The sequence below is a fragment of the Felis catus genome, chromosome B2 (assembly GCF_018350175.1).
Source record: "Felis catus isolate Fca126 chromosome B2, F.catus_Fca126_mat1.0, whole genome shotgun sequence".
Classification (NCBI taxonomy): Eukaryota; Metazoa; Chordata; class Mammalia; order Carnivora; family Felidae; genus Felis; species Felis catus.
This window is the reverse complement of record NC_058372.1, coordinates 51,922,793-51,937,552: the sequence shown is the minus strand read 5'-3', so window position 1 is coordinate 51,937,552 and position 14,760 is coordinate 51,922,793.

Genomic DNA, 14,760 nt, shown 5'->3' with positions numbered 1-14,760 from the left:
GCAGTTCTCCAATCTCTGCGTGCTCCACCCATACATAGTGTTCTCCCTGTGTGTCTGTGTTTTCACAAGACATTTTCTTACCTCTGTGTGTGCTTCTGTGTCTCCTCTTTTCTTATAAGGACTCTAGTAACACTGAATTTGGGACCCACCCTACTTTTGCACCACCCTGTCTTAACTTAGATCTCAATTATACATGCAAAGAGTTTGCAGTAAGTTCACATTTGCAGGTACCAGGTGTACAAACGTCAACCTATCTCTTTGGAGGATCCAGTTCAACCTGAAACAGTATGCATATATGTATGTGTGTGGGTGTATACACACATATAATTGTATATAAGATTTTTATATATAAATAATAGATCTGATACATAATAAATATATAACATATAGAATAGAATATGTTATATAACACAATAAATATGTAATATATTATGTAGTTTATAATACACTGGGTATATAAAATTTATATATATAAATATATATTACTAGTATATATTTCTTGCTTTATAATCTTTATATGTCACAATCTACACTTATAAAAATATTTCAAAGCACATTCAAAATTAACATAAAGTGTCATGGGTAGTTAAAATGTGGCGAGGTCATTTAAAAAAGTTTGGCTTTGATCTGATGTTCCTCTTTACTGGAGCGGCCCTTCTTCCACAATCCTCTGCACTTACACACATACCCACAGGCTCCATTTCCATGCCTGCCTTACTCCACTCATACTGCTTACAAAAATAAACATGGGACCCCCAGATTAGTAGTGTAAAAGTCTTTCATTAGCCTTCAGAACCTCTAGATCTAAAATCCTGTTCTTTTCATTTCTACACATCTCATACACATGTATAATTAGCTCATTCTTGGCATATTTCATTTTTGGACCTCTACTTCTAAGTTAAAAATGACACCGGCCTAAAGGGCACCTGGGTGCCGCAGTCAGTTGAGCATCCAACTCTTGGTTTTGGCTCAGGTCATGCATGATTCCAGGGTTGTGGGATTGAGTCCCGTGTGGGCTCTGCACTGAGCATGGAGCCTGCTTGGGATTCTCTCTCTCATTCTTCCCTCCCCCACTCTTGCTTCCTCTTAAAAAAAAATCTGCTGGAGGGTTTCACATGGCAGCTTTCTGCCCCTCATCCTGTGGACCTATGCCCAATCTGGCCCAACTGACCCATTTACTACAAATACAATCTTTCTTCAGTTTAAGTGTGAAATGTATATATTGCCTACTGTGAAAGCAATGAAAGTGTAGAAAACACTAATCATAGTTAAACTTCTATTTAAAGGAAAACTCATTGACAATAAATTTCCTGAAAATGAAATGTTGCCTCAATCCTCGCGTTGTTACAATGATTTTATTCTACCTGCTGTTAATACACCAATCAAAAAGTTTAACAATACCTTTCCAGGAATATATTTAAGATGCGTGTGTGTGCTTGTGTGTATAATTTTACATATTTTTTCCATTCCTCTATTTCACAATGATCTACTTATTTTGAACCCTGAAGGTGTTTGAAGTACAAAAGCAAACAATAAATAAAGTGCATGAATAAAAGAAACTTTGCTCAAAGGTGTAGGTGTAGGAAACTCCAAACTTAAGTCTGGAAAAGTATATCTGTTTCAGACGTATTTATTTTATTCTTCTCATAATTCTCTTTAATATACATTTGCTATAGTATGGGACTATGGTAGGGTTGGAATTATGCAAGCAATAATGTTTGGTCTCCATAATCCTCAGGAAACTCTGTTAAATGGACTCTGACTTCTATTTACTAAATAATAGGGATATGTCTACTTATGCAGTGATTAGGAGTAATGGTTATTGGTAACTTCATTTATTGGCCTAATACTCCTGAGTATTGTATGTAAGCGAGGAACCACTATATTCTACACCTGAAACTGATATTACATTGTATGTTAATTAAGTGGAAATTAAGTAAAAACTTGAAAAAAGGTTTAATTTCATTTTTTTCTTATTTTCTAACATGGCTTTCTCTCTTACACTTTTCAGTTCAATAATTAGTTCTCAATATTTAAAAAATAGCCACATGAGTCGCCCATTTTAGTGTCTGTTGGTGTTCCAGACAATCACCATAATATGGATCATGCTAAAATATGTTGGTCAAGCCTGCTGCTGTCTGTAGATCAGCAACAATGGGGCCAGCAAGCTCTTCACTATTTTTAGTCGCTTGCTTATTCATCTTGTTTATGTGAAACTTCATGCCTTGATTAGTGACTCCCCAATTCCTTTCCTCCTTAGCTCTTAGCAAACATTAGTCTGCTCTGATTTTATCCATTTGACTATTTTAGATACCTCTTGTAAGTGGAATTATGCAGTATTTGTCTTTGAGTGACTGGCTTAACACCTAGCGTAATGTCCTCAAGATTCATCCATGCTGTCACATATTAGAGAATATTCTTCTTTTCAAAGGCCACATACCATTCTGCTGTGTGTATATAGCACATTTTCTTTATCCATTTATCTGACAAGGGAGATTTAAGTTGTTTTCACATCTTGGCTATTGTGGTTTTGATTTTCACTTCCTGATAATTAGTAATGTTGAGCAGCTTTTCATATACCTACTGGCCATGTATATGTCTTTGGAGAAGTATCTGTTCACACCCTTCACCTATTTTTAAAAGCAGGTTATTATGTTTTTTGCTATTGAGTTTTAAAGAGTTTCTTATATATTGTGAAGATTAACCCCTTATCAAATTCATGATTTACACATATTTTCTCTCATTCCATACTTTGCCTTTTCATTCTATGGATTATTTCCTTTTTGGTTTGATATAATCTACTTGCTTAGTTTTGCTCTTGTTGCCTATGCCTTTAGTGCCACATCCATGAAATCACTGTGAAAACTACTGCCATGAAGTTTTCCTCTATGATTTTCCTAAAAGTTTTACAGTTTCCTGTCTTAACATTTAAATCTTCAATCTATTTTAAGTTTTGTGTGAAGACATGATTCCAATTTCATTTTTTACATGTGGACATCCAGTTTTCCCAGTCATTTGTTAAAGACATTATTATTCCCCCATTGTGTATTGTTGGAACTTTTATCAAAGATCAGTTGACTGTATATGCATGGATTTATTTCTGGGCTTTTTATTCTCTTCCATTCATTTATATATATGTCTTTATGCCAGTACCATACTTTTGTAACTTCTACATAGTTTTTAGTAACAATCAATGGGCGAGATTGGCTGTGGTGTTCATCTTGGGTATTAACATAAATCTCTGGTAAGTGATCTCAGTTTAAAAAAGGAAACCACATTGGGGCGCCTGGGTGGCTCAGTCGGTTGACTTTGGCTCAGGTCATGATCTCACATTTCACGAGTTCGAGCCCCACGTCGGGCTCTGTGCTGATGGCTCAGAGCCTGGAGCCTGCTTCTGTTTCTGTGTCTCCCTCTCTCTCTGCCCCTAACCCATTTACATTCTGTCTCTGTCACTCTCAAAAATAAATAAACATTAAAAAAAAGAAACCACAAAAGCACTAGAGGAAAATGTGGAATATATTTTGTAAGAAAAAAAAGAAACCATTTCTAAGTGATAGTGAAAACTTGATGCTATAAAGAAAAGTTGACTCAGGGGCGCCTGGGTGGCGTAGTTGGTTAAGCGTCCAACTTCAGCCAGGTCACGATCTCGCGGTCCGTGAGTTCGAGCCCCGCGTCAGGCTCTGGGCTGATGGCTCAGAGCCTGGAGCCTGTTTCCGATTCTGTGTCTCCCTCTCTCTCTGCCCCTCTCCCGTTCATGCTCTGTCTCTCTCTGTCCCAAAAATAAATAAACGTTGAAAAAAAAAATTTAAAAAAAAAAAAAAAAGTTGACTTCATAAAACTTAAAGTATCTATATGACAAAGATAGTATACATGAAGCAAGGAGAGAAAAGCAAATTGGCCAAAAATATTTGCCTTTGGCAAGTAGTTAATATCTTTAATCATTAAAGAGCTCCTGTAAATTAATGTGTAAAAGGCAAGAATTCAACAAAGGTCAAGAGCCAACAGTTCACAGCAAGAAGACATTTTAAACCTGTATACAGTTGCCCACCCTCACTTAAAATTAATAAAATGTAAATTAAAACAAAATATGTCATTTTTCTTCAGAGAGGCAAATAGAAAATTTATGGTTATATTCTATTATTGGCAAAAGCCTCTCATGGCCATATTAATTGGTATTCTCCCAGTGGTACGCAATTTACATTATCATAGGCATTAGGATGTAATGTTTACAAATTTATTTCACACATACTAACTAAATTTATCTTCCCAACATCCATGAGAGTCAGTTATTTTACATATACATTTTACAAATAAAATTGAAGCTCAAAGAGAGACCACGTCAAGTTACGTCAGATGACTAGTACGTGGCACAGCCAGGTTTAAAGCCCATGCCTTTGGGTGTCAAGTTCAGTTACATTTCCATTAATCAGAATTGACTTACCTTGAAACACAAGTGTTTTGTACAGTAAGGTGTGTCACTATTTCATACAATGAATATGAAAGATGCTCCAGTTTATTAACATGAAGACAGGTAATGTACTGACATCACCCTTATTCCAGAGTTGGCAGAATATCTATAGCAAGAGAAGTATTAAGTAGGCAAGAAAATACTAGGGACATTTTTCTTTTTCCTTGAAGAAGTGTTTCTATTTTTATGTATTTTTGTTTGTTTTAAAGATATGTTTCTAAGTATATTGTTTGAAAGCTTTGGGTTAGTAATTCTTATTTACATGTTTCAAAGAATCTGCTCAGTGGAAATGCTTGATTAGCATGATAAATGATTAGTTTAAATAAAATACGTGGAAGAAGTAAGTGCAGTTTTGAAACAATTTATTATCTGGCATTGGACCAGCTTTTGAGAGAGATAATTATTTTGAGTTGCTGAAGTTTACTGCAATTTTCACACGAAAATATTTCCTCTCCCATTTCCTTGTGTTACTGAAGACACATTATGAAAGCCATAATATATTGGAAGCTTGCAATTTGGAACTCATTTGATTTAACTGATAACAATCTTTTTCATTTCATAAAACATAACTTCACTCAGAAATATAAAACTCTTCTGCTATATTAAACAGTGAAAAACAGGACAGCAGTGTTAATTGGCTTTTGGACTGTGAGTGTTTAAATCAGTCTTTTCCTCATTATTTTTCCATTAGACTTTGCTTGAAATTCTCCAAAATACCAAGGTATTTATCCTCATTTATAATACTATGTAATATTTTTTGCTTACTATTTTAGCAATTTTAGATATTCTCTGTATCGTAAAGGCATGCTAAAATCTATTCTAGAATGTGTGTTCGGCTGAATGGCCATTAAACATTTGTTCTCTATTTAATGACGATCTTCAAGTCAAAAGTATAAGATAGGATGTTTAGTTACATTGTGACAAATGGGAAAGGATGTTTGTGAGCTAATCCTATTTAGCCTTGGGCCCTGACTTCTTTGTTTTTCTGTCTCTCCTATTGTGGGTATTAGTTAATGATGTGAACCCTGTACTCAAGCCTTCTTTGGCCACCACCTAGCTGTGTCATTTGGGGAAAACTACTTGGCTTCTCTGCGCTTTAGTTTTCTTGTGTGTAAATAATGTAACCCTTAAACACAAAGAGTTGTAATAGTTAAACGAGATAACCAAGAGAATGTCTAGTCCAGTGCCTGGAACGTAAATATTCAATAATCATTAATTTTCTTTTCTTCCCTCTCCTTTACCTCTCTGTTGCTAGTGGGGGCTTGTTGTGGACCCTGTGATGTGCCCAGATTCCCTCTGGGACTTATTGTCCTGACTGCTGGGGACACTGCTGGCAATCAGCCTGCATCATCAGCCCCTTCCAGGATTGCCTGAGACACTGCTCGCTGCTTTCATTGAAGTCACACCCTTCCCAGGACAGTCCACAGAAATGACAGACCAATCCTTGGATAAAGAGGTCTGGTTACATCCACACAAATCCTAACATCTCTGAAAGGTCATATAGCTCCAGAGCTTTTCTGCATGTCTCTGAATCTATCATTGTCTGATTTCCAGTTCAACTTCTGCCTCTGCCCATTGCTGCTTCCTTTCCCCTCTTTCCAGAGAGATTGATTCTAGGGACACTTTGATAAACACCTTTCAGTTAAACTCCAACTCAGTTTGCTCTCCAGAGAACCTGCAACCCATCTCCATTCTGCATTTTAAGTCTTCAATGAACACTCTTTCCAGAGCATAGTCAAGGACACTCACTCTGCTCCCTCATTTGACTCACCCTACCTGCTCCACACCACTGCCAGCATGCTCCCAGCCCAGGTGGGAAAAGACCCAGCAATCAAAGGAGTATACGGACTCCTGATAAAAAGACCTTGACATTAGTAGTAATTATATCTCTTGGGCTGGAAAACTTCATTTCATGCTGGTTAGGCTCTTTCATTCTATAGATATGAACCAAAAAGACCTTAAGATATTGGTATTAAAATCCAAGTAAACTCAGTGTTATTTTTTGTCCAGAACTAGGCTTTTTTTTAATGGTATGATCTTATTTGAGCAAAACAAAACATTTAGTACCCCTATTAGACTGTCAACCATTCCTATGACTATTACTAACAAAACCAATGATGGCAATAACAATATGTAAAATTTCAAACAGCTTATTAGAGTTTTGAAACTTCAATACATAAAAATAACATAGAAAGGTTAAGAGTATCATCTCAATACTGTATATAAAGAACTTAATGGTTCATAGAAGTTCACAGAGCTAGTTGGTAAAATTGAGGCTGAATTCAGGCTTCTGACATGACACTTTCTGGTGTTTCTCCTACATTGTGATAAACCCCATATCACTTTAGTTTAAGAACATAAATACAACATAAAGAGCCCTAAACTTTCATATTACGCTACTGAAAATATGCATGTTACTAGAAGTGCTTGTCCATAGAACAGTTTTGTAAGCATGCTAGTCTGAAAGAGCTAAACTTGTCTGCATATAACAATGAGGGAATTATCTTATTAATATACATGCACTGACAGTAATTAACCCTGATTACTAACAGAGACATTATCGTACAGATGGGTAATGTGGCTTTCCTCCCCCCAAACATGAAATCAACAGAGCATATGATAGAGCCATAGTTTGGGAAGAAATTTAACTCCGTGTTTAAATACAGAGAACTTGCCAGGCTGCAAATGGAAGCTTGGAATTAGAGACTGGGTTTCTTTGTTTTACCATGTGTTGACCTCTGGATACAGAACATAAGGAGGCTGCATAGTGATTTGAGTGACAAATGCTTTATAGATTGTTCTATGTTTAAAAGTCACAGAGTACACACTGTCAAAAAAATAATGGCCTGGTGCACTTTGTGGCTTTACTTTGTTAAGAGTCTCTAATGATTATTTAGTTGACATACATCAGATATCTTATCTGGCATATTTAACATTAGTAACAAAAGCATGCAAGATTTCCATTTCATTCACATAAATCATTATGATCACATAAACCATCTTCTCAATAGTACCAATTAGCCATTCATGTTGTTTGCTGTGATTCATTTGCAAGGTATCAAGAGATTCCAATGTATTGAATAAAAAAATATTTTCTTCAAAATCAGTGAAGAGGGCTCTTTACCAATTTAAAAATGGAAATGTATAAAGCCAGATAGGTAAAGGAAAATTTCACTTTAGCGTGCTTATTGTTAGATGATAGCAGGTGTTATTCCAAACAGAGTTATTACTGTCACTGTCCCATGTGGGAGCACGTGCAACAATTGTGGTCTGCTGGGGACTGGGCTGCGGACTTCTCTGTGGTGCATCACAAGGCACAATGAGAGCTAAAGTGAGATGCAATGATAAATCCTCCTGAAAAAACAATTTGGCATTTCCCTAAGTTTGAGATGCGAATCTGCTTTGTTTTGAAACATATGAAAATAGAGAATTCCTTTATAAAATCTTATGTAATTTCATGATTCTAGAAAACCTCTCCAATGTATACAAACAAGGAGCAAAATTTCATCAGGTTGAATACTTTTATATGTCTCCTTCCATAAGAGGAAACAATGAAATGGTTTTATTTTGGGTCTTCCTGGCATATGTAATTTATAATTCTCTGTGTTCTAATTTGTCAGCTTTCTTTTATTCTTATTTTTTATCCTACAATTAAAAATATTTTATCTATTTTCTACCTTCTTAGTGCTAAATTCACCTGTTTTTTTTGTCATGTAATAAAAATATGACTACACATTTTTCCTCTGAATAAATTCTGCATTTTATTTCATAAACTTAATATGTACACTCTTAATATTTAGCTTTTCTGTGTATTCCACATTGCAATTTCATTTTGGCCCTTGATTCTAGTTTTCTCAAGAAAAAGAAATCAAATTTCCAGTGGATGGATGATTTTTCCCTTAAGTTTTATTATTTGACTTTATGAAGCTATGAAAATGATCTTTGTCTAGTTTTGAGATATTATCATTTTTTTATACATTCATAAATATGACTAATTGAAATTCATGCTCTGTATATCCCATCATGTGTCTTTGTTCCCAGGATACTTATCTGTTAAGTCATCAATTAAAATATTCAGAACTCCTGGGGTGCCTGGATGGCTCAGTCAGTGAAGCATCTGACCTTGGCTCAGGTCATGATCTCACAGTTCCTAAGTTCGAGCCCTGCATCAGGCTCTGTGCTGACAGCTCAGAGCCTGGAGCCTGCTCTGAATTCTGTGTCTCCCTCTCTCTCGACCTCTTCCCCACTCATGCTCTGTCTCTCTCTCAAAAATAAAAAATAAATTTTTTTCTGAATATTCAGAACTCCTCTATATTACTGACCTTTTATCTACTTGGTTCAATGAAAACTAAGAAGAGAATGATAAAAAAATATTTCATTAATGGTGTTTTTACTAAATTCTTCTTGTATTTTTAGTAGTTTGTAATCTCTGGTTCAGTATTATGTCAAACAGTGCATAAAATTTCAGGATAATTATATTTTTTGCAAAGTCATCTCAGAATCATTCCAAAATAGCTTCATTCCAAAAAAAGCTTTATCCTAGTTAATATTTTATTACATATAGCACATATACAGCTAATTCTAAATATACATGTTGTATATTATAAGATATAACTTTATTAGTATGAGTTTTTATTTTGTGTATAGGTTTGCCTGATATTTCTTTGCTTATTCTTTTACCGTCTACATATTTAAATCTCTGCAGTGTGGTTATTACATATAACAATAAGGTTTTCTTTTTGAGCCAAGCTATGTAATTTTATGGGCTACTTTCTGATTACATTTATTGTTATAACAATTGGGCAGGCTTTTTGTATTGTAATTCTAATGTCAAGCTTTTGGCTTAATGCTTCCTTGATTTTTTTTCTTCTTTAATGTTTGTTTGTTTGTTTTGAGAGAGATAAAGCACATGCAAAGAGAGAAAGGCAGAGTGAGGGAGAGAGAGAATCTCAAGTAGGATCTGCACTGTCAGTTCAGAGCGGGTGCAGGGCTCCATCTCACAAACTGTAGATCATGACTTGAGCAGAAATCAGGAGTTGGAGGCTTTCTCTATCATGGAAAAAGAAAGCAAGCTCTCTGATAACTCTTCTTAAAAGGATCCTAGTTCTATCAAATTAGGGCTCCCATATCATTTAACCTTCATTATGTCCTTATGTCAAATACAGTTATACTGGGCTTAGGGTGTCTTTTGGGGGAACACAATTCAGCACATACCGATCTAAATATATATCAAATATACTCATTAATGTTTTGTTCTATATTGTTAGATGGATAATATTCAGATGGAATGAAGTTAGATTTTGTCCTATATAATGACTCAATTATTCTGTACGTAGATTACACACACTATGTTATGCCACACACTATGTTATACTTCTATACTTTCAGCATACACCTGAATCATTATGACAACAACAAATAGTTATTTTTGAAAAAAGGTTAAAAGTTACTAATGATCATGGTTTCTCAATGCTACAGTTTTAAAAAATATTGCCTGTTTGGATATTAAACGCATGTTCATGCTTCATCTCCTTTGACGAACTCCTGATCCAAATGCCAAATCCAGAATAATAAAATGCCCAAGATGTCGTCTAGTACTTTAGATGCCTAAAGTATCTTATAGAAACTTACACAAAGTTTATATATCTTATATAAACTAATACAAAGACTTCCTTTTCACTTATAAAAGAAGTGATAATAGGAATAGTTAGGGTTTATCATTCTCAAAATTTTTATTAAAAATTACTGTTGGGGTGCCTGGGTGCTCAGTCAGATCTGACCTTTGGCTCAGGTCATGATCTCACAGTCCATGAGTTCAAGCACCACAGAAGGCTCTTTACTGACAGCTTAGAGCCTGGAATCTGTTTTGGATTCTGTGTCTCCCTCTCTCTCTCTCTACCCCTTCCCCCTCCCTCTCAAAAACAAACATTAAAAAAATTACTGTTACTGATATTAAATATGTGAAAAATAATAGAAAAATTTCATATTCTTAGGCTAATTATATCTAAGCAAAATATAGTAATATAAACATAATTCAATAATTATTTCTTATATTAAACATTATGCTCAACTATAAAGAAAAACATTCAGAGGCTTAACCAACTGACCCACCTAGGCACCCTCCCTTTTTTTTTTTTTTTCTATTTTTCAAAAATCTGATCCATTTCTGATCCCTGTTCTGAGCTTCCCAAACCCTGCAGTAATTTAGAAGGTACACAGCCTGTTTTTAAATCATATTTGCTCCTCCCTTCCTCTCTTAAAATAATTATTAAACATGTTTTTTGGGGTGCCTGGGTGGCTCAGTCAGTTAAGTATCAGACTTTTGATTTCAGCTCTAGTCGTGATCTAGCAGTTTGTGGGATTAAGCCCTGCATCAAGCTCTGTGGTGACAGTGTGGAGCCTGCTTGGTATTCTCTAACTCTCTCTCTCTCTGCCTCTCCCCCACTCACATGCACTCTCTCTCCCTCTCCAAATAAATAACTATTAAAAAAAAAACCTTGTTTTTCACATAAACAGAATAATGAATTACATTTTTCCTCCTTACCACTTTACTGATCTACTGATATTTGTTGGTTGGGTAATTGTTTCCCCATTGACATTATGAGGCTTTTAATAAAAAGTTTTAACATCTGTATTCAATATAGTAACCATAATCATTTCACTTATTTATATTTATTTATTATTCAAATAGATTCAATGTTTACCACCAATCCTTTCATGCCATAGTTTTTTCATTCAGGAGTTTGTCTTTTTAATTCATATTGCATACGGATGATTGGTATACCTTACTTAGGTCTTCCTTATTTGGAAAAATGTATTTATTCATGTTCACATATGAATAATAATTTGGTGTGTGTGACAGACATTGTTGGTTGCCTAATCATTATCAATTCCCCCTTCTTGCTTGCTACCAAAATTTCAGGGTTTTTTTTTTGGAACAACATTGCACCCAGCTAAGTATTAATTTGCCCAGCCTTCCTTGACAGTAGGGTGTAGGTACTCTGATAAGAGGGTACACATGCAGGTGGACTGCACTCCCAACCTTCTCTTGAACGTGGACACTGAAAACTGATTTAGCAATTGTGGGCCACGATGCTAAAAGCTTGAAAACAAAAGCTGACAGGTTAAAAGTGTTGAAGAAGAAATCTAACATCCGTGCCTCTGAGGTCATTGTTAATCAGCTGGGTCAAACATCAGCACTGCCTGCCCCAGAACCTGTTGTTACTTGAGGAGTGGAAGAAAAACTTACTGGTTTAAGCCACAGTAATTTGGGTTTTCAATTATGATACAGTTTGACAAAGAAGATAGCCAGACCTAAAGTGGCCCACTATTTGACCCAAATAGTGTAAACGGAATCTCTGAGGATTAACAGTTTTCCTAGCAGTCTTCAAGCTAATTTCAAACTTCTGGAAATATTTTCACTATGCTGATGATCATAAAACCTGATCCTCCACAATGATTCTTAGCTACCAATCCTTTCTTGAACCTATGGTCAGTCTTAAGAATCACTGGTCTACAGGTGCCTGGGTGACTTAGTTGGCTCTGTGCCCAACTTCAGCTAAGGTCTTGATCTCATGGTTTGTGAGTGCCATCCCTGCATGATCATGATCGCATTGGGCTCCCTGCTGTCAGTGCAGAGCCTGCTTCGGATCTTCTGTGGATCCACTGTCTCCTTCCCTCTCTCTGCCCCTCCTCTGCTTATGAGCATGTGTGCACACACGTGTGCCTTCTCCCCCTCTCTCTCAAAAATAATAAACATTAAAAAGAAGAATCATTAGTCTGGACCTCTGTTGTCGAACACAGTAGCTGCTAGCTTTATGTGTCTAACTAAATTAACATTTCCTAACATTAAATAAAAATTTAAAAATTCAGCTCCTCAGTTCCACCAGCCACATTTCAATAGCCACATGTGGTTAGTGGCTACCATGTTAGAAATAGCAAATATAAACAGGGCATTTCATCATTATAAAAACTTCTTTTCATCTAGACTTTGCTACACAAAAAGTGGTCCTTGGACCAAAAATATCCGGCATTACCTGGGCTTGTTAGAAATGCAGGATCTCACGTTCCACTGCAGATTTCTGAATCAAACTCTGAATTCTAACGAGCCCCAGGTGATTAATATAAATCCTAATGTTTGAAGTACACTGCTGTATATGTTTTGGTCCTGCATATACCTTGGCCTCAACATTTAGTAATGCTAATATTTACTGATGTCTACCAAGTTACTAAAAATTATTCCAAGAACTTTACAAAAGTGTTAATCCTGGGGCATAAAAGAACTTTCCTTTTATCCTTCCTTTCTAATCTTACATTCTAATAAACTTTTGCCTGCTGCTCAAAAAAACAAAACAAAACAACAACAACAACAACAACAACAACAAACGACCTCAAACCTCACAAGAGCCCTGTAACATTTCTATTATTATTTCCTTTACATAGAAGGAAATAAAAGCACAAAGAAGCTACGTAAATTTTACTCAGATCACTCTGAATATGTCCAGAAGCCAAAATTAAAACTCAGTCATTCTGAATAAAGAGCTCACATTGCTGGCTCATCAGAATGTTCCATTGTCATTCTCACTTGGAATATTCGGTTGTAGGCTCTTTGAGAGAAGAACCCTGTCTTATTTATTTTTAAGTTGAGAACATGGTACAATATTTGGCATACAGCAGGTGCTCAGCTGCTCTCTCTGTGATGCAGCATGCATGCATGAATGGAGAGACCAAGGCTTCTTTTGTCCAATATCAGGTGGAGTTCCTGGCAACCTTGGCACAAAGCCCAACCTTTTCAATTTGAATTAAAGGAAACTCTCTGTGGCTAACTAGGGAAAAATAGGACCCCAAAAGTACTCCACACAGCTGTCACTTTTAAGTTGGTAATAGGTTCAGAAAAGGGCCCTATGTCAAACACTGTGAAAAATGAGCAGATAGAACGTACTCAGTGACAACCACCCAACAAAGTAATAACAAAGTGCCCAGCATGAAAATATTTTGAGGACCAAATCCGTGTGATGGCTGCTATCATAACAAATAGGTTGTAAAATGACTTCAACAGATAGAAGTTTCTAATTAGTGAAGAACATAAAACAGATATTCCCAACTGGTGCCTAGCTTCCCTCCAAATTGGTTTTTAGGACTGGTTTTCCTTGACTTTTGCGAGTACTTTCCATGCAGCTTATGAGTTCACTATACCTGTAACAAGCCAGAAATAGTGGTCTAAAAAAAAACTGGGGAGAAAGTAAACCTTTTTAATCCTCTTGGCCTGCAGGTAAAACATTTCTTCTGCTTACCACTGGCATGAGGTAGGCATGTAGTTTCATCTAGATGCAGGGCTGGGAAAGCACTGGGGGAAATACCGGCATCATGATAAATACCCAAAGCTGAGTGAACCTGACCAGCCACCTAATTATCAAGGTTATACTGTTCCCCAAATGAGTCAACTAACACCCCTCCTCCATTGGCTGACAGGTAGGGAGAGAGAACATCCACAAAATATACATACACACACATACAGCAAACACCAAGTAAACTTAAATGTGTAAAAATCATTAATTTCATGAATAAAATAAAAAGAATTATATTTTTAAAAAGGTTTTAAAGGCAGGTAAATATGAACCCATCATTTAACAGCATTGTGAACTTGGGCTGACAGGTGACTTAATCCCTGTAAATCTACAAGTCTCCAGACAGAAATAAGAATGGGCTGACAACGAACCCATAAGTATCCTATGCTAGTGTTTTGTGCCATAGTGCCTGCCATAAAAGACAAGCCAAAATCTTATTTTAATATTGAGCCAAAAGTTAAATCACTAGCAGAGACAGAATAGAACAAACCCTTTGGGATTATGATACTCTAAGAATTTCAGGAAAGAGGGAGTAGAAACTTTACACTCAAGCCTTGGCTGGTAAAGGAAGTACTCCCATTACTGAGTTGACTTTATACATTAGTACCACATTAGTAAGAAAAATGCCTATGGGTGGTAGTAATATCTGTAAGGTCTATTACTTTGAGAACTAATGCTTTCTGCACTATTCAAATTTAGATCAGTTTTTATTCTTCCTAACATCGATCTATCTTCACAACTAGCTATAAAAAAATCAATTGCAGTTCCTAGCTGGTTTTTTTCTTTGGAGGAGGAACTAGAAGCAAGTCAAGCAACTTTTGAGTTTGTTTTTGTTAAAGGATGGGCACAACAGAGGATGCCCTTGACATCTGCAGCATCACTGATGAATTATTTATACCTGATTATTCTGAGCAGACAGACTGGTTTGCAGTAATATGTCACACA